Genomic DNA, 21,481 nt, shown 5'->3' on the forward strand with positions numbered 1-21,481 from the left:
AAATGCACAACACAGAGAGATCCTTTTTATGACAGAGAACTGGAAGTGAAACTGAGGATAGTGGACAGAAACCTGAAACCAGCAGACAGGACTGTGAAAGGATTCAAACAGTGGAAAAAGCTCAGATAAACAACTTATTAGTTAGAACCTCTATGCACACTGGGTAGTACTGGATGCCAGATAAGCCCTTTAGCAAGAAACAAACTGTTTACATGGGGAAAATAGAATTGTGATAAAAATTTCAGGATAGGGCAAAGAAGATTGGGACAGGGATATCACACAAGGAATAAGCAGAAAAATCAGCATCCAACAGAATATATTCACTCCCAGAGCCTGGAATAGAGCCCAAGATTCCAGAGCTTCACCTCTACTTTCAAACACTTCAAAATCTCAAAAAACCATACACAGACAACATCATTTGGAGTACAGCTGAATAACAAATTACTAGTATCACATTCCCAGCTAGCTCAAGTGGCACAAGTTGCATGGCAAAATAGACAAATTTCAGCATTTTTAGAGACTTTCATGCCATAGGCATATTAGTCATATGTGCAATCCCACAGGACAGAGGGTTTCCTCCTGTCCATCAGGTTTGCTGACTTTTTTTTTAAACTAGAATGTTGAATATTTTAGTTATGTGCAAAGAATTTCAGAGAGTTTTAAACATTGACTATCAAAAACCTACCCATTGGTTAAAAAAATATATATAGTCACATCACAAAAATTAAAGGTTATTTGATCTTGTTCTCTGTGCCCTTGTGCTCAAGGCACCCTTGCTATGTTACTGAACCACGTGTTAGAAAAGCAATAAATAACAACATTATATTATATAAGGACCTTGCCATACACACTGCAAATGTTGGCAAGTGTGTTGTTAATAAGACAGGTATTGTAGAAAAAGTGAGGGAATTAATACTGTCCTGGATTTTTTTTCTTCTTTCTTGCACACAAATCATCTTTAAAGGAAAAAAATATATCAAAAACCCCCTACAAACTTTTAATGAGGAATCCCCTCTTCATCAAGATTATGGACTTAGTACCCTGGGGTTAACAGTGCAACAGATGTAAGTATTTATCCCTGCAGTCTAAATCAACACACACCATACTACAAATCAAGCAATGAGGTCTTTCCTAGGTAGGCATTCATGGATCCCTGTTGAGGGGTTTATTAAAAAAACCAAAAAAAATCCAGATTATTGTTAGTAAATTAGACCTTTATGGGAAAACATCTTAGAATACATAAATCATTAAAACACTGATAGATTATTTTGAAAAATCATATCATAAAGCTCCTAAATTGGATATTCAACACAAAGGAATACATAATATATCTCAGGAGACTTATGTGAAAATATTACTAGTGAAACATGCAGGCACTAGAGACTGAAGGTAATGAAACAGCAAAAGAGGAAATTAAGAAAGTACAGTATGAACAGCACATAAACAAATATTGAGGCCACACATTATTTGATACTAAGAAAAAGAATTCAGTATGGCACACTGAACACCATCTATGCCATTCTATGCTATAAACTGAAAGCAACATTGTAGGGAAAAACGTAAAATTTAACCCTACATTTATAGGCCACATTACATGACTACAAGAATCTCTGATTGTGCCATTTCATGATGTGTAAGTGCTTGATCTTGCAACTTCAAAGTTCTTTGGATACAGTTTTTGTTGCACAACAGCAAAACACACACTCTATTTCCCAAAAGAAAATCACACATCACTTCACTTTCAGATTATTTTCATCATACAAGAGATGCATATTAATGCAATCATACATAGCATGCATCATCTATATTTGCTTTCCTTATTGTATTAGAAGTATATTCTATGACCAGACAACAAGATTTAATTAAGTCAGTTTTGCTTTGACACTAGCTCCCCCTCCAGACCAGTTTAAGATTAAAGTCATTACTTTTTACTTAAATTCTGACTGCAACAAGATATAAATACTCAAATCCAAACCACCTTCTTTATCCATTGAAATGTCAATGAACAGACTGATTTGATAAACTATAAATAAAATTAACATTTATTACTTTTAACTGCATACATTCCAAGCCTGGGAAAATTATTTGGTTTAGAAAAGATCTGACAGATAAAGCACCTATTCCATACAGCCACACAAAGATCAAAAAAAAATTTCCACAATATGAATGGTGTGCAATATTTGTAATATATAAGCATTCAATTATACAATCAAGTCTCTATTTGAAGTTGCAATAAAGTGATCATAAACCAGAGATGCCAAACCAAAGGGAAGCCCCTATGTGGTTTAGTACCACCTTTACCAATTCACTTAAGGTGAAGTAGCTCTATTTCTACTCCAGCATGTAGAGCTAACATATTTTTTTCTTGTATTTCCTAGAACTACTGTACTTTCAGTTGTTCAGCTAATTAAACCACCAAAATTTTAAACAAATTAAGACAATAGGCTAAAAGGAAAAGAAAGCTACAACTCCAAACTGACCTTCTGTATTTCCCAGCTGTCAAATGTCCTGGCAACTACATCACTGAAAGAGTGAATTTACCTGATTCAACACTCCAAGTTGATTCTTGCCCTTCTCTCATTGTTGAACATTTTGCTCAGAAAATATGAGTAATTAATTGTACTTCCAACTTTGAAAAAGGCTGTCTTATTACATGTAGTTGGGAAAATATGCAAACTTTGCAATATGCTAGTGTGCCTGCTTAAGGTAAATATTCATATAAAACCCTAACAAGCATCACTAAAAATCTGGCAGTAAGCATACCTGCAATAACCGGAGAAACAGACGCCACTGGAAATACATCAAAGCAGAGTCACCAACTCCCCATAACTAGTTTTCTTTAATAATGAAAGGAATTGTAACAGTCATCTGTAAAAGCACCCCAAGCACCAGCAGCACAGGCAAGTTGGCCACTTATTTGCTTTTGCAGTTCAGACTTCTCTGAAGTTTTTGATGACTTGCAGTCGAAAATTACTTGGAAAAATAAATAAGATTAATACTATAAAATCAAGAAACCTTTTCATGCTCACTCCTTCTGAAGCATTTACACCAGTAACTTTCAGGCCTAGACATTAAGACCCTCTACTTGGGGACAGAAAGAGTATGTATGCATATATATATATATATGTACCCATGTATACTGAAACATAAAATTTTCAGCTGATATGTATGTTTCAGTATACAAACACACACACACATAACAAGAGGTGCCAAGTGCTAATAGAAGATCACAAATAAAGTACAGGGTTGTTTGCCACATCCATGTACACACAGCATGTGCATCACAGCATACCGTGTGTGCGTTGAGGGTGCAAGAACAGCAGGTACTGCCCCGAGGAAGTTACAGTCTTCAACAAGCAATTTTACAGCTCATGCCTTTGCCCTTAGGCTTCTTGGTACACTCTGCACCATAGCACTATAGTTTCTGCCTCTTGTACCCTCAACCAGGAGCTTCTGAAAGCAGAGGGTCAGTCTTTGCAGTGCACCAAGAACACACTGCGCGCACTACTTGCACACACGTGTGAAAGACCTGAGCATACATCAAGCACTAACTAAATCGCCAGAGCCTTACCAGTAACAGGATCCACGACCAAAGCCAATTGTGCCGAAAAACAGGAAAGGTCGCCGTGGGAAAAGCCCCAAGCAACAACCGAAGGCTCTGTACCCGTGTCAGGCAAGCACTTCCTCGAGCTACTAGGCGGCCCCAAAGCTTGAGGTCCGTCCTCACAGCCCCCGCTCCCCGTGTATTCCTCCCTGCCAAAAGCGGGCGTCCCCTCGGGCGGCCGCAGTTCCCGGGACAAGGAAAGTTGGAGGCCGCCCCCCGCGCCTGCCCTGCGGCCGCGGCGCACGGAACGGCGGCAGCCGCGCTCCGCGCTGCAGGAACCGCTCTGTCCGCGCCGCGCCCGGGGCAACGCCGCCGCCCGGGGCTCGCACGCATCTCCCTCCCGGGCCCGGCCCGGCCCCGCCGCCCACGGTGATGCCCCGGCCGCTCGCCGAGCCCCGGCCTCCCCTTCCTCCGTCGCGCTCTCCGGCGGCCTCAGGCCTCAGCAGCGACCCTCAGGTGCGGGAGCCCAGGGGGACCCCGGCAGACGGCAGGGACCGGCCCCCTCCCCGCCATCACCACCCCGGCGGCGGCGGCAGCGGTTGCTGAGCAGCGCCCGAGTCGCAAAAGCGGCGGCGCCAGGCCCGGGGGAGAGATGGGGAGCGCTCGCCGGAGCCGCCCGGTCTCGCCTCGGTACCCGCTTCCCCGCCGCCGCGGCTGCCGCTCAGCCCCCGCATCCCCTTACCGGAGTGCCGGCGCCGCCGGCGGAGCCCGCGCTGCCGCTGCCACGGGTGCCGGGCGGGGGGGCGGCGGGGCTGGCGGGCGGGGAGCGGCGGGAGCACACGGAAGCAGGAACCCGCCGGCGGCGGAGCGGAGCTGGCGGAGACGGGGCGCGGGCAGGGCGCGCGGCGAGGGCGGGGAGCGGCGCGCGGGCAGCCGTGACAGCGGCGCACGGCCCGGGCAGCGCGCGCCCCCGCGAGCGCGGTAGGAAGAGCCGCGCCGCGGGCGCGCGCCTGCCGGGGGAAGCAGCCTATGGGAGCGCGAGCCGGGCCCCGGTGCCGCGGGAGCGCCCCCGCCACGGAGCGCCGGAGCGCGCATGCGCGCCCCGGACCTTCCAGCGCCGCCGCTGCCCCCGCCCCGCCGCCTCCTCCCGCGCGCCCCCGCCCCGGGAGCGCCCGGGACGGGCTCGGCAGCGTCCACGCATCGCTGCGCGGGGCTGTCCCCGCCGCGCGGGGAACCGGGGGGCGGCGGCGAGAGCCCGCGGGTGGCGCGAGAGCGGCCGCGTTTACCCCGGCGATGGGCGTGAGCGCGGAGCAGCAGCGCCCGCTGAGCGCCGCCGCGGCGCTCCTGCCTCCCGCGAGGGAGCGCGGCGGGGACCGGGCGCGGGGCGGCGTTCCAGGGCACCCCTGAACTGCCGCTTGATCCCTCCGGGAGGGCGTCTCTGCCCCGCGCCCTCTGTCCCCGGCTGCGATGCCGAGCCGCGGGCAGGGCCGCCCACAGCCCCCGCTGCTGCCCGCAACAGGCTGGTCCCGCCCGCAGCGCCAGCGCATCCTGCCCGGGAACAGACTTAGTGGTTTTAATGCAAAGATCCCTAGAAAAGACAGAAATCTCACGAAATTTTCTATTGTGAGAGAACAAGGAGAGGTCTGTGTCTGCTGGGTGACAGCAGGACTAGAGAGAGGCCCGCTCTCGTCCAAGCATCCTTGACTGTTCCTCCTTTGTGGGGTAACAGAAACTTCCCAAAAGTGCACGTAAACGGGTGAACTCGTATGGATGCGGAATTTCAGGCATTTGATGTAGCTATAGTATCCTAAAGATTCATCTGGGGAAGCTATGTACATTTTAAAAGTTTGCAGTGTGCACCGATAATGTTTCAGTGTGCTTGGGAGACGAAATGGCAGCGATGGGAACGTAGCATGTGAAGTAGAAATTGTAGTACGAGTATGTTCGACGATACTGTGATTTCGGTTAAAGCCAGAGCTGTTAAGGATGGATACTTTGTAACTATCACATCCTTTTTGCACCCCCTCCCAGCGCTCAGAAGAGCTGTCCTGCATATTGGTGTTCTGTCCTGTATTCCTTCACGCTTGTCTTCCCTGGTTTATTTCACTAGCCCTCTTGTTGGTTTTTGGTTTTGTTGGGTTTTGTTTTGTTGTTTTTGTTGTTTTCCCCAGAAGTAGTAAACATTCACAAATGAGCTTGTAAGGTGTGAGACATTCTGCCAGTGTCTGTTGTTTTTTTCTTTCTTGACTTCATACATTCTGGATCAGCTGCGTGCTAACATGGAGCTTGGGGCACAACCACTGCCAGCATTGTCTGGGGGATGCCAAGAAGAGTTACAATATTCTGTGCCCATAGCAACCTTCCAGAGCGATCTGGAAATGCAGAAATAATTAATATATCTTTTTTTTCCCTAAGGTTTTGATTCCTAACTGACAATAATAGAGATTAGTTGAGAAATTGAGACGATAAGCAGATTGCTGATGGTTGTCAAGCGCTGAGTGCAGTTGCTAGCTCCTGTGGCTGCAACAGTTGTTATATCTACTAACGATTATATTGCCTACAAATTTAGTCAAGGATTTATATTCCAAAATCCAGTTCCATAAATCAAAAACATTTTAAAAGTCTAGGTATGTGCAAATGGGCCAAAAGTGTGTGCAGTGCAGGGAAGGGAAGGAAGCCCCCATGCCTGGAAATATTCAATGTGTCAGGTTGAACGGGTCTTTGAGCAATCTGATCTGGCTGAACATGTCCCTGCTTATTGCAGGGGGTTTGGACTAGATGACCTTTAAAGGCCCCTTTCCAACACAAATCATTCTGTGACTCGAAGCTGATGATCCAGAAACCAAGGCCTGGCTTTCCAAATGATACATTTAACTGTATGTTGCCTTTGCTTGGAGGATGTCACCTAGAGAAGGATTCTAAAAGACAATAAAATTGTTCAGGAGACTTCTGAAAAGTGGAGATCTTGTGGTGGGTCTTTTCTGTCTGGTAGGAAAATACTATTTTATGGACATAAATCTGATTATTAACCCACAAAATATTAGGGTACTTTCAATGCAAACAGTTCTTAGATACAATGTTTGCAAACTGGACAAAAATCAGGCCAAAATAGATGGGCTCTTTCATTGATACACTCGTGCTGATTTCAGTTGTACTTACTGTGATGTGAAATTAAGTTCATTTCAAGTAATTGTTTAATGCAATGAGGAAACTACTGCTGGTTTACTTGCTTTCAAGCCCATGATGTTCTGTGCTACAGGTTTATGATCTTAAATCGAAGAAAATTAGACAGTACCATGCCCAGCATCCACTGGAGATACCAGTGGGTAAAATGTGATCAATCTGCACATAACTTGTACAGTTAGGAGTTACTTTTATTTATATTGCAATTCTAACCATGTTATAGCACCTACTGCTATCAGCCTCATTTTTATTTTGAGCAATTTGTGACCTGAGCTGTGCTAAGCCATGACATAATGGGAGAAAAAAATTAAATTACTAGGGAGAGAGATGAAAAGCTAGTAAGGGGAGTGCTGTTACAGAGTGCTAACTTTTTACAAATGCTAAATGCAGCAGGTACATACAATTTGAAGTACATTTCCCAAATTATACTGAAAGGCCAGCAGCTAATTTCATTTTCACCACAAAAAGCTCATTTTTAGGTGTAGAATACCTCTTGTGACTCCAACAACTTCTTCATCCCATGACCAAGGGGCAGAGCCTTAGTTTGTTAGTGCTCTGAAACTCTTGGGAAGGGAAATTTACACTAGAATAAGGGACAATTTTCACTACCTTGGTTAGGAAATTAATTTTCTTAAACAATTTTAAGGTGGATTCTAGTTCTAGTTGTGGAGTATACAGTTTCTAGTGCTCAATCGCACAGCCTAATGAATCACTTTCACCTGATACAGACCCAAAATCTACTGGAGTCAGCTAATTCTTTCCACTTGGCAAGAAGGTGGTAGGACTTTTACATAGCAGGTGGAACCTCAGCAGGGTGACTCTAGTTTCACTTTGATGAGACATCCTGCCACCTGTCTCAGAAGTTCCTCTGATTAGCAATGTGAGTTAAAATGGAATGTAAAGGTATTTTGGCTTTTTCCCCCAAACATATGAGCACATACTGAAGTCCACATTTAAACCTCCCTAGAAGCAAAATTCTACTTTTGTGAACTTTCTATTTCTCTGTGCAGTGTTAACAAGTTTTCTCTTATTCTTCATTATCTCTGAACCCTAGAGCCATAAAGCACTCTTAATGGATAACAACAACTCCTCCAAAAATACCTTAAACCTTTATCCCTTTATATTAAATTATTAGAAGCACATTCAGTTTTTAGCTATCACAGTAGTAAAAGCGAACTTAAAAGAAAGAATCACCAGAGCTGGAAGGGATGTTAAAAAAAGTACTTCTCAGATTTATTTTTTTTTTAATTAAGCGTCAGTTAGGGGCTTAGGTTACTTTAGGTTTTGTGAACACTTTTTATTTATTGCAGTATAACTGTACCTTGGAAATACTTCCCTTATAAAGACATCCAATTCTTCAGGTGACACCAGAGTTAAACCACACACTTATCAGAATCCTCCCATATGCAGATTTGTGCTGCAAATTGGCTTTATTTCATACCAACTATTCTATATTACCTGTTGCAGACCACTGTAAAATGGTAATACTCAAGGATCACTAAAACTAAGATCAGGAGAGTGTTACAGATATTTTTCTCTTTGCTTGCTATAAAGAATAATACAGTTTCTAGCATCATTTATCCAAGCTTTGTTTTGTCATATGAAGTAGGAAGAAGACATGGGTAGAACCAGCTCAAGAACCAGTATATTCAAGAAAGAAATGTAGAAATTATGTTTGAAAAAAAAATGCAACTGGAGTGGAAGGTGGTTATGCCTCTGTCCCTCTTAAATAAAGATTTTATATACTGAGGAGGATGAGTTGGGAAAAATGCCCCAAAAATCTAAATCAGTTAATTTTTCCTCCATGTAGAAGTCAACATGCTATGAGTACCCATACACTGCACCAGTCAGGAAACTGCAGAAATGTAACTGTAACATAAGAATTACAGAAAATATTTCACAAGGGTTAAAGGTAGGTCAAGACGCAATAGGAATAAGATTACAGAAACTGCCAATATTACATAAAACTTAAAAAAATTCTAAGACTATTATCAATCATTTAATATAAAACCAAATTTCTTAATTTCTAAAGAACATTTTAAAGGATCCATCAGATGTTTCTGTTGTAGCCCTCAGAATTTTTCCTGGTTTTTTCACTTGAAATCAGATCTTGTACTTGTTAGGTCTCGGTTTACACAGAAAAGAATTTCAAATACTTGAAGCACCCCTCCCAAGTTAGTAGTGTCATAAGAAAATTTTAAAAGATTTTTACTAAGACTTACATCTGTGTCTATTAAAGGATATCATGAAAATTTATTTCTGCTTTTCCAGGAAATGCCAGCAGGTACAGCCAGTCACTGTAAGTGCACTACAAAGCAATGGTTCCTCCTCGTGGAAAAAAAAAAAAAACAACAAAACAAACAAACCAAAAAACAATCTGAATTACTGAGATGCTTTGCGGTTAAAAGATGTGAGATAGTGCTTCATCATAACATACTGAAGTACTTGCAGCTGCAGAGAACTCAAGAAACTTTTCTGTCCCATTAACCAAAACACTTTCTGTTTCCAGCTTGAAGCAGGTGAAACCATAACAAACATTGCACAAGGACTGTTTATCTGTGCCCAAAGCATTTGAATAAAGTGTTTATATGAATCAGGACAAACTTACTCTTTCTTGACACTTCCACATTTACAGTTCTTCTCCTTGAATTGTAGCTGATTTGATGTGGCACAGCAGTTTTTTTCTGTCTCTTTACTGGTTTTATTTCAAGCAAAGGCTTAAAGGTCAAAAGGAACAAAGGGCAAACACAATTAAAATGTGCTGGGTAAGTTGTGTAATGTTCATTAAGTATCAGAGATGCCTATGATTATGTGGAAAATACAGCTGCACAGTGGTATCTCTTCTGGGGAAATGAAGCAGGGACAGCTTCACTAACAGCAGTAGTCTCTACATCTCAGCAGAACAGAGACCATTCTTGTGTTATATTGGAAAGACAGAAATGTAATTGCAAAGGCAAAAGGATCTTCTCCATGTGTACATTCTTTCTTTAAACTGAGCCTCAAGTAGTACAGCTGAGTAAACACAATCATTTGTCCCTGCAGATGAGTAAGTAAAATACAGATTATCCAAAACTTGTGATTTGGATTATCCAAAACTATGAACAGTAAAAGCTACTTCAGGATTAAAATCCGACAATGTAACTTGCGTTACAAGCTGCAATGTAGACATAACACCTGAAGTTGGCCCAGCACTTCCCACTTTAAGATGTCATTTCAGTTGCTGACAGCAGAAATACTTTTCATAAACTCTCAGCTGCTTGGACCAGCATTTTTAAAGCTCTGTCCCTTTTTTCTCAAGTGCCTTAAGTTTCAGAGTGACAGTTTCAAATTTGTCAGGATTATGCTGGTAAAAAAAATGTGCCTTTAGTTTCTCCTTTAAGAATCTATGTGTATTTAGCCAGACTACTCCTATAAGGAGCAAGAAGGAGTATATGACTTTAAAAATCAGATGTTTCACACCCTCAGAACTGCCACATAAACAAACTGAGTTTTGCAACTAGATTTTCTCATCAAATTTTCCAAATATCCTAATGGATATGTCTTGCTCTTTTAGTGGGACCTAATCTGAAACTGAGTTTCTGGTCTCGCTGTATATGGAGACAAAAAGAAGGAAGTCCTCTCTCTCATGTTTCACATCATCTCCATCCATTTCTTATGCCTGGAGTAGCTAGACTATCCTTACAGACAAACTCATCACATTTTCTACTGTAAAATACTAGAAGAAGCAGCATTTCTAGAGCTGAGTAGTAATTACAAACTTCTAAATAAGTCATTGTGGTGTTGCTAAGATGCTAATTGCCTCAATATTTCAAGGTTTCCTTGCTCAGATTTATTTTATAAGAATTGAATGCAAGACATTCAAAAGAGTGCTGGTGTCTACACTATTTTCATAGTACTTTACAGCTGTATTAATTCTGTCTTCTGGACTTCTTTCCATCTTGGGGGAAAATGCACTTCTTCATCACCCACACATTTTCACATGAAAATTTCCTATCTTTACTCAGCTCCTATTTCTGCCACAAGAGGGAAGGGGAAAGTGCTACATTTTTCTGAAGGCTTGACTCTGCAAGAATGTTTCTTCAGAGTAATTTTTGGTTTGTATACGTCCAGAGGGGAATAAATAAAGCTACTGGGTTGCCAATGTTTTTATACAACAGGTCAAGCTCTCTTGCTTTAAGATCTTAGCCCTTGGATTTAGGGTCTTGCTAACTTGCTTAGTGATTTATTCCAGATTGATGATTTATCTTTGCATTGGACATGAAAATTCCCACTTGCTAATTTGCTTCCTTTCTCAGATCAAGTTCCCAACCCAACAGATTTGTGTAAATAAATGTATCATTTCTTGTAAGATTTTCAATATTGCAATTTAACAATAGCATTATCCGATAATTTCTAGGTATTCATGGAGAACAAGAACTTATCTGAGAGCCTTATCTGTGTGCTCACAGGGTGTGGTGATTCCATTAGCCTTCCAAACAATGGATTTCCTGTGAAGGTAAACTTACACTCAAGAACAGCCTGGTCTGGTTTACAGCCTGAAATAGAAATGTGAAACATTTTATCTGTGGCTTATAAAGAGAGTACTATCGGCTTTTCAAATAATAACCCCAGCTGTCCTCTTTCTCAGCAAGGCCTTTGCAAGAGGTTTATGCACACATTTTCAAAGAATGAGCAGCCAATAAAAGATCAGATGTGCTGGAGAAGGACAGTCTGCTGCACTGGCCTGGCATGTCACATGGAATGCTGCTGCATTCTGGACAGAAATACTTCTGTAAACTAAAACCAGGCAAGACCAACTCATTTTATTCAATTAAGCTTTCATTAGACTCAATTATTTTGTTTTCCTTTTGACTAATATATGTGAATTTATTATTACATCAGTAGCTGCAATTGAAATAGTTCTTAAATTTCCCAAGGGCATTTCATTGTTATTGCGTCTATCAGTATTTGGCGCAAATGGAAAAACAGCTAATAAGCAACCAAATCAATTTCTGGGTGCAATTTACTTATCAGCCCATTCTCATGTCACATGTCCCACATGTAACTTGAACGACCAGTTTTTCCTTCCATTAGCAAGTAGATTAAGAAAAAGGATCTACCTCCTAGCAAGCGCCAGATAAGCCAGATACTGTACCCCACCTGGAAATTTAACAGTTCTATGCAGGGCATTCACTAGAGTTGCTTTCCTGTTTGTAGCAGCATTGACACAAAGTAAAGATTGTGACTAACAATTAAGTATGGCTTTGTGTCTCATTAAAAAAAAAAAAAAAAAAAAAAACAGAAAAGAAATAAAGCCTTCACTTCCACCAGCTCTTCTACAGTTGAAGCAAAATATCTACTTGCAGCTCTGGAAGTGGGTCTTGCTGCAGTGATGGATGTACTCAAGACTTTATTTCTAACTTATTAAACTGTATTAACCCTGGAAAAAAAAAAACCACAAAAACAAACAAAACAAAAAAACCCACCAACTTCCAGATGGTTAAAAACATACCAGGCTCTTTGCTGGGAATGAAAGGCTGTAGGGAATGAAGGGCCGCTGTGAGCAAGCTACTCTGGTATGCCCATCTGTGTTGTTTGTCCACCACATGCCAAGGTTGTTTAAGGTTCTGCTTCTAACATCCAGCATTCCCACTTGGTGGCAGCTCCCTTAGTGTCCCACTGTAATCACAAAGCTGTCAGCTATTGGAGAGGAAGTTTTTGTCAGCAATGCTCAGAGGCACTGCACTGTTACCAGGTTTTAGAACTGGCTATCTCATTTTGTAATTTTCTCCGGATTCTTTTGATAATCAATTTACTTCTAAACTTAAAGAAGGAAAATTATTCAATGTAGTTAGAAAAGCCAAATGATTAAGGCTTCTCTAGTAATTTTGAAAAATATTATATTGCATGATATGAAGAATTGAAATTGTTTTCCTTGCTAGCCTTTCACCTTTCTTGAATTAACATTCAAGTGATTACTTCAGAGCATCTCTAACAATCAGCTGGGGCGGGTTCAATTCCAGTAACATACAGGTACACTTCTTGTAAAGTCTAATAGTTCTTAGATTAAGTATGTAAGCATTGCCTAAGGCAGCCTTCTCTCCTCAGTTGTGCCAGATTAAGCTGAGCTGTTGCAATGCCTTTTAGCAGCACAGAAAGCAGCAGAGCAAGGCCCAGGTTAGGACCTGGTTACTACCAAAGGCAGTTACTGATCTGGCCAATGCTGAAAGAGGATTAAAAGACTCACTCTTTCTCTCTAAGCAAATATGTGTTTGGCTACTGTAGTAGTGTTTATTGGCACTAATCATAAGCAATCTACTGTTTGCAAGCTTTTTCCAACTCTGAGGTAAGATTTGGATACAAATATGGTGCATGTGTGAGATTAAAATGTATTTTATTGAAACTGGTAGCACAAAACTTTAATTTGTGCAGGGAATCTAGAGAGAAGTTGTTTGGGAATTATGTCCCAACTAATTTGGGAATTATGCTCAAAAGTCTGCAGTACATAAGTACAGATTCTTACTTCATAAGGACTCAAAATGGGTGAGCTTCTTTTTGTGCTCTTCCCTTCCCCAGTATGCTGCAGATGGTAGATAGACTGAGCTAGGAACACATATATAATCTATCTAGTCTTATCTTAACAGAGGTAACCAAAATTCTTTCCTAATTCCGCCTAACTGAATGTATCTTTGCAGGGTGGCCACAGAACAACTGATAAATTGCAGCATTTTACTCCACCCTCTTTGATGGGTAGTGCAGGAATGCAATCTTATAAAGCCAACATGGTCTACATTTATATTGTGTTCAAATAAGGCTTGCTATTCATCTGAACTCAAAGAGTTGCCTCCAGGGAAGAGTTGAAGAAAGCTTAGCTCCTCTATCATTGGAGACATCAAGGGTGGAAAGTTTACATAATCTTTTACAAACATGTTTTAATCCAAATTATTGCTTCCTTTTAAGGTTTCTATTTCCTCTTGATCCTATAGCCAAGTTCATATTTGATAAGAGAAATAGGAGTGCCATGAGAGAGAACTGGTAAAAACTGATATGTCTAAATACAGCTTAAACACTGAGGAGTCAAAAACACTTCAATGGCAGCACAGATCTTGGAGCAGAAAGATTTATATAGCAGGGTTCAATCATTCCAGGGTTCCTCTACAGCAATGCCAGAAAGGATAGCCACAATCCAGAAAGCCTTCAAACCTGTAGTAATTATTATAAGATTGTTTTTTATTTTCTCTTTCACGCTTGAGTAAGATAAAACTTTACGTAGCTAAAATAATGCAATTAGAGAATTAAATAATAAATTGTATTATTGTGAAGTACCTGTACATGTATTCCCAATCACTGCAAATATATGAGTCAGTCAAAATCCAAAAAGGATTTGGTTGCATAAGCAACTTAGGAGTACTTTCTAAAGGCAGAGTCCCAGAGGGTGACCAGCAGCAGCTCATGGAAAGAAATGTGTGTGCCCATCTGACTGACATTATATTTTACATATCCAGGGTAAGCAAAGCAGCTTCTGTGCCCACCTAAACAAATGATGCAGGTCATGTTTCATCTGCCAATGACTTCTCTGAGTTCTGTGTGGCAGTCAGCCATACCTCACTCTCATCATCAATGCAGCTGTAAAAATATGTACAAAACCTTTGACCATTTCACATATTAAAATAGTACAGCTGTTCTTGTTAACAAGTTTCTAAATATTGTGAATCAGAATATGCACATGTAAAAGAACATTTTAAATCTCTACTGCAATAGTTTGAAATGTTTCAAAATATCCACTGGCATGAACAAAGTAGCTGCTATCGCCAGAAATTATTATTGGTCCCTAGTGAAGAGAAATGTTCATGCTATTCTGTTCCTCTGAGTGTGGGTAGTCTCTTTCCGAAGAAAGAGAAATATGTGAGTTGGCTTTTGCTAGGTTTTGGTTTTTTTCTTTTTTTTTTTTTTTGCTATTAGATTGCTGATAATCATGCAATTCATGCAATCTGCCTTTCACTAAGACCAACTGCTTCCTTGGGCTAAAGTACCTATGAGCTTCATCAGCACTGTAAAACTGATCTGGATTTCCTGTCTAAATCTTATTTTTTCCAATCCCAACTTTCCAATTTTTTTTCCAATCTCCAACTTATTCTGCCCAGATTTTAAATTTGGGTTTTGGCTACTTTTGAAATTTTGTGCCAAGTAAATGGTAAAACTCTGCTCCATCACTGTGATGGACAGGTGTGGAACTGGTGCGCTGGAGTGTGTGTAGCCTGTTGTGTAGCACAGCTACACTATAACCCATATACCCTCTAACCCACGTACCCACCATAACTGTTAACCCATGCCTCTGGCAGGGCAGCCACACAAAACCTGACACATTTTGTATACAATAACCTGCCAGGATAAACCTGCTGTTAGGCATACCTTGCAAATGTAGACAAATGTGGTTACAGTAGATGAACTGGAATGAAGATGTTTCTCCTATCAGCTCTGCTGTTGATTTTTTGTGTGAACTTTGATCACTTTATAGTTCTATTCATCATTACTTTTCCAGGTCTCATCTGAAGAATGGTGAGATAACAACTCTCTCAAAGGCAGCGAGCCATCATGTGCCAAAGAGATCTGATATCACCAGATAGAAGGTGGCTCTCTGAGGACAGCAATGGGATGTATCAAATATCGATGCTACAGTTTCTTTTAAAATAGTGTTAGACACTGGATTTTCATCAGAATTTATTGGAAAGTTTTATTTCTCTGTTGGCATGACAAAGATGTTCTTTTATTGGTATCTTGGGGAGGTTAATTGCATTGGACTGTTTTGTTTTAAAGTTCAAACCTTCAGTGAATGCAGGCAAGCTGCTTTTTTATCATAAGATTTCATCACACGCCCGGTTCCTGGGGGATTTTTTGGCTGTTAACAGTCCTATTGGTTCAAATTTTATTTCAGTAGATTTTATATTCTCTGGTATTGCCACCTCTCTTCAACTCTTGAACTCCTACAGACACACACCCTATGCAGGCTCCGAATGTAGGTTTTATTGAACGGGTGAAATATTTACTGAGGCGTAATAAGCCCCATACGGTGCTCAGTAAATGACACATGTATATTGTTTTGGAAAATGCTCTGAGATCCTGCAGGGTGAGGAGTTGAAAATACTCCCTGTTACATAGATGCCTTTGCATAATGAACCTCAGGTACCACAGAGTCAGTTTAGAAGCCAAAAGAGAATTTAAGGCCACACTTCCCAAAATGCTGCTGCGTGCACACCTAGGGAACGCTCCATGGCTATCTGTTCTCTAAAGAAAAATGTCAGAAATGTGGACACAGAACAATATAAGTATAATTCCTGTGTTCATGCAAGTATGAATAGTGTCAAGCTCCGTGCAGCTTTTTCCACCTGGCACACTGTGTGCATTTTTAAATAAGGCTTCACAAATTAGACGATCATGTAGCACAGAAGGCAGTTCATTGCAGGAGGCTAACCAGCTTAATTCCAGCTAATGGTATGGTTTTGGCAGTAATTTCATAAGGAATTGGTCCTTTTCCTTGACATCAAGAGGAAGATATGGCCCAGAATCCACACTGAGGGGTGTGAGTGACAAACAGTTTGGAAAAGGTTTACATGCTGTGCCATGAATAATTTAGGGAAACTGGTAGAAACTCTTATTGTTTGATAAATCAGCTGATTGTGTAACTGAGACAGAAGCATAGGCACTGATGTCCCAAGCTGGCACTATAAAATAGCACAGAAGTAGTGAAATTATTCTGAAATTGTTGGAAACAATAGAAACTCTTAATAATTTCAGTTAGTGGTTTTAATTAACTTTTAAATTAATTGTTTAATTGTTACCTATATATATATATATATATATATATATATATATATTACAAATAGTATACTATTCTTAAATTACTCTTAGCCAGCATTTAGCAAAGTTGTCATAAGCAGCTAGTGTGGGAATAGAGCTTGGGAAAATTAATGAAACTTTAAGTTTTGCTAAGCTAACCTTGATATGCTTCAATGAACAAGGCCTGGTAGAGAGTGATGTATTGTTGAAATTGGATACAAGAAGCACAGAATTTATGGACTACAAGGACTTTTGCAGAAACCGGAAGATAGAGAAGAAGCTAATAAAGACTCAGTATATGTGTGTTGAAAAGTCTCTACCTGGAAAAAAATACTAAAAAGACTGAAAAATATAAACTAATTAGCATGAGAAGTGAGAAAACAATAACCAATAGAAAACATGATACTGATTAATGAAAGACAATTATGTAATTTAGAACCAATGAACATTAATTTCTTTGTTTGCTAAAAATGTATAAATAAGTGAATTAGTTTTGTATCTGCATTTGTATAGAGGCATGAATTTTGTTGGCCACACACATGCCCCCAGGCTAGGAATAAAGTAATGCCTTACTTACTGACACTAAAAAACCAGTGTTAGAGTCTTATTTATCCTGACAGTTTCGGAGGATTTGGTTGCTGAAACGTCATTCAGCATTCAGGGCCCTGCCTCTGCTGTGACTTGCCGTAGCCTCTCAGCAGTCCCTGTGTCTTCTGAAGACACTGCTTAAGGTTCCCTGTAAGCTGAGACTAATAGAGCAGTGCCAAAGAAAGATCTGCAGCTAGCCAAATAACCAAATAACCTGTCTGCTACAGCATATGTCTCTATCATCTGTTTAGTAATAAAAGGCATTTAATTAGTTTAGTGTGAGAGTCTATATCTCTGGTCAACCTTTAGTTTCATTGCCTTAGCAAAATCAGCTGGTTAAAACTGTACATCTGTATCTCTGAAGGAATGGAAACTATGATATGGCAGAAAACTCTTCAGGCTGTCACCTTCTACCCAAAGTTTGCTAAGCCAAAAAGAAGCTAAAATCGATTCTCATAAAGGCACAAAATTTGGCTCAAAAGGCAACAAGGAATGACAGAGTTGTTTTATATCTTAAATGTGAAATACAGTTTGTCACGTGACAAGTTTGAATGCAGAAGTCAGTTATCTGACTTGCTTCCTGTTAAATGTTATCTCGTTCAGAAATTGCAAATGATCTTTATTGCATTATTGTCTCAGATGACTGTTCAAACTATTGAAAAGGGGCATATGTGTGGCTCAAAGTTAATATTTATGCACTGAATTCCTGCAATTGAACTGTGGCCAGAGCCACAAAGCATAGCCCAGCTGTGCACTCTGTGTGCCAGTTCTTTGGGTGGTGCTGGGACTGTTGCAACATTGCAGTGCTAATGTTCCCCAAAGCTCTTGCTGGCAGTTTTAAGGCATGATGTAACACATCTTCTGCGGGTGGAATGCTGCCCAGCTCTGAGGTAGTTTGCTTGGTTTGGTTTTGACTTCTGCATGAACAATTTGCATGTTGATTTTTAACATTGTAATTAAAAAGGCGGACTGTGCCTACACCATTTCCTGTTTCTTCCACAGATTCCTTGAATAAAGCATTTACTCAGCTTCACTTTGCTTATTTTATGATCTTCCTTTGTTTCATTACAGTTCACATTTGATTTGAATGCTACTGAATATTTCTTCCAAATATACACAATGTAAAGGACCTTTCATTTACAGAGGCTACTTGTCCATGCCAATCGCTGTTATCAGATGTGCGCTGAAATATTCACTACTGAAATATGCTGTGTTCTCATATTACCCATGGAATAAATTACATAAGGCACTCCTGTTTCCATAATCCAAATTCTCACCAGAATTACCAGATCAGTAATATCAGACCAAAATCAATTGGCAAGTAGGCCGAAGTCCTAAAAGGACAAAACACAGCTCTGCTTTGTTTTACACACTTGTCTTTATCATTTAATTCTGTACAGAGATTATATTGAATATTCAGGTTATTGATTTTCTTTAAGGTAGGCTACAAAAGTTGTAAAAATCCTCAAACACTTACTAAATTTATATCATCATCAATAAACAGAAAGGCAAATCCCCAGTGACAGCTTCATTTGGTCTAAACAGAGCTGCTTTGAAAACAGCAAATTTACAGATTTGCACCATTCCAGGATCAGACATACATGTACACAGAATTATACAGAAGTTAAATATTTCCATGCAATAGAAGCTGTGGAGTCAGCTGTTCTAAAAGCTACCAAACAATTTCTGTTATGAAAGGGCAGAAAGGTCTAATCTAGCAGTAATGCTGAAAGGCAAAAGGAAATATTTCCATTTAGAGCATGATTTAAATTAGTTAGGGCTCCCAGGTCTGGAAAAGAATGGATTGGATTGGATTGGACTGTATTGGATTGGATTGGACTGTATTGGATTGGAGGGGACCTTACTGATCATCTAGAGAAGAGGCTAGAAGCAGCCAGGTTCAAAGCAAAAAAGAAAGGTAATTTTTCATGTGACAGGTGGTGGACCTGTGAAACATCTTGTCACAGTTGCAGATAGTAAAGCTCACAGGGGCACAAAGAGAGGTCTTCTAAGGGTTACTTAAGACTGCCAAAAATTCAGCCCTAGGAAAGATGGCTGGAAACAGCTGGAGTGCAGGAATGTGTTAGGAGAAAGCTCATTCCTGCCTGCCTTGTGCTTCTTTCCTGGGCCTCTCTGTATGGTCAGTGCTGGGCATGGGTCACTGGGCTACCTGGGCCTCTTATCTGACCCAGAACACCCAGTACAGATTCTTAGATGAGTCAGGTTCTTGCATGAAAACATCAGTGATGCGTTTCAGAGTAAATGAAGCCTTACCTCCTTGACCCCATCTAATAGTAAGCTCAACAATCTCTTCCTGTTCTACAGCAGCACACTACCAAATAAGTCTGTTCTACAATTTGCTCCTAAATCAGCCCTCATAATCACAGCATGGCAAAATCTGGATATGCTAATTTTTAATCAAATAAATTAGCAACAAGTGCAAATTTGAAATACCAGCAAATATGTAGCCTAGTAGTCTGACATCCTCACACTCTGGCTAATTGATTCCTGTGTAACCTCAAAGAGTTAATAATACATTATATGATATACAGAATACATAACTGTTGGAATTCAAAGGTGTCACCACCTAGAATTTATATTGGTTATGTTTTTACTTGATTGAGTCCTGCAATTACTCAAACAATGACAAAAAACTTACATGGTGGTGTGGTATAATATCGTCTTCATGTACTAACAGGAGAAGGAGCAAAGAGGGATAAATATTTAGGAAACAGCTTCCTAAACAATTATGAAATCTTTGATTCAAATTTGATTTTTGTTCAAATTGCTTTACTTGTAAAGTGAGGTAACTCCATCATCACAAGTCCTGCTGCAGAGTGGTCTGGGGAAACCATTGACGCACTAACAGAGGCTAATGGGCTTGTCCACAAGAAATAATCAATGCACAATAAAGCAGGAGATAAATCCACAGCATCTCAGCCAGCTTGCAATAACTATCATAGCCCATTTCCACATGCAGGAAAAAATTAATGTCACAGTATCCTATACCTGACAACTTAGACTTACACAAAGTTATAAATGACAGACGCTGTGAGAAGTATCATGGTCTCTAACTGCTAAAAACCTTCTCTCTATTGTCTAAAAATCATCTTTAGTCACCTGAAGTCTTTCCACCTTCACCTACAGAAAACATTGTAGTTACCCATATGAGGCACTGCACAGAGGTTATTTTATTAAGGTAATTTTGCACATACAGAAAAACACTTTTCTTTGAAATACACTTGCAGCTATTAATTGTAAATTTGGGGGAGGCTGTGCTGGGTTTGACTGGAAGAAAGCACAGGTGTTTGAAAGTCATTGAGCTTGTCTTTTCCATAGACGGTTCATACACAAGTGCATATCCATGAAGAATCACAGTAAACCAGGGGAGAAGAAGAACATCTACCAACAGCACCACACTGAATTCACAGCCATAGGAACAGGTAGAAAAACCAAATCCACAAAGTCAGTCTTGGTAGCTGAACTCACCTTTACAACTCTGGGAGAGTTTTCAGGGGAGCTGCAGACTCAATATCTGTCTTCTGCCAGCTTTATGAGATGAATAATTTCCATTCAGTGGGTGTGCTTGGACACATGCACTCTGAATAAACAGATCACCCACAGACTGTACAGTATCTTTTACAAGTATCATCAAAATCAACTCAAAATCTCAAAATGGAGATTCATCAAAAAGATGTTGTGATGATACTGAAGTAGGTTCAGTGGTCTCTCTGGTCCACATGTAGTGGCCACATGTTCCCAAACAACCTAGACACAAACAAGAACAAAACAAACTGTGGATTAAATATTTTGCCCATCTTCTGGTACAAGCTGATATGGATCTTATTTGTATTTATGAAAGAATTAAAGCCATTTCAGTAATGTCACATTTCATTCAGTATGCATTTGCAGGTTAGCTATCTGGTAAAATCTGTTTTCAGAGTAGATTTTGTTAGAAGCCTCCATGAAAACCAGCACTATATCTTTACTGTTTAGATGGGCTTGGCTTACTCTTGTTCTTGCTCAGACTGTAAAATAAAAGAGGAGCTTACTAAGATGCAGTGCTATAAAACTGGGGTGTTTACTATATCCTTTTAGCAATTTTTAGTCCTAAATTATGTATAGATACTTCATCTTATTATGGATCTTTGTAGGATTATGGCCCAGAGAACCCTTGTTTTGAAAGAAATATATGGCAGGGAGGTAAGGCAAAATGCTGCCTTAAATACTGTTAGGTGCCATTGAGTTCACCTCATTTGGCATCTTTCAGCAGCCCTGGCTGCACTGCAGTTGGTTGCAATAGTTATCAGTTATTAATTATTACATTTCCTACAGTGTCTTATATTGTGT

General features: G+C 40.4%; 1 protein-coding gene across 6 annotated transcripts in view; it reads right to left on the bottom strand.

The window, feature by feature from the left end:
* The window catches only part of FUT8 (fucosyltransferase 8), a 101,324-nt gene extending 96,974 nt beyond the window's left edge, over window positions 1-4,350 (bottom strand). For 5 of the 6 annotated variants that reach the window (XM_054276044.1, XM_054276043.1, XM_054276046.1 and 2 more), the window contains exon 1: window positions 4,287-4,350. The gene's annotated coding sequence lies outside the window, so the exon portion shown is untranslated. Of the gene's footprint in view, window positions 1-3,571; window positions 3,637-4,286 lie in introns of those variants that run through there. The other variant, XM_054276041.1, reaches the window with a different exon arrangement.
* Window positions 4,351-21,481: the final 17,131 nt, after the last annotated feature.

The sequence above is a fragment of the Melozone crissalis genome, unplaced genomic scaffold, assembly GCF_028551555.1.
Source record: "Melozone crissalis strain CALT ecotype California unplaced genomic scaffold, PUWL_Pcris_2 ptg000018l_1, whole genome shotgun sequence".
Lineage (NCBI taxonomy): Eukaryota > Metazoa > Chordata > Aves > Passeriformes > Passerellidae > Melozone > Melozone crissalis.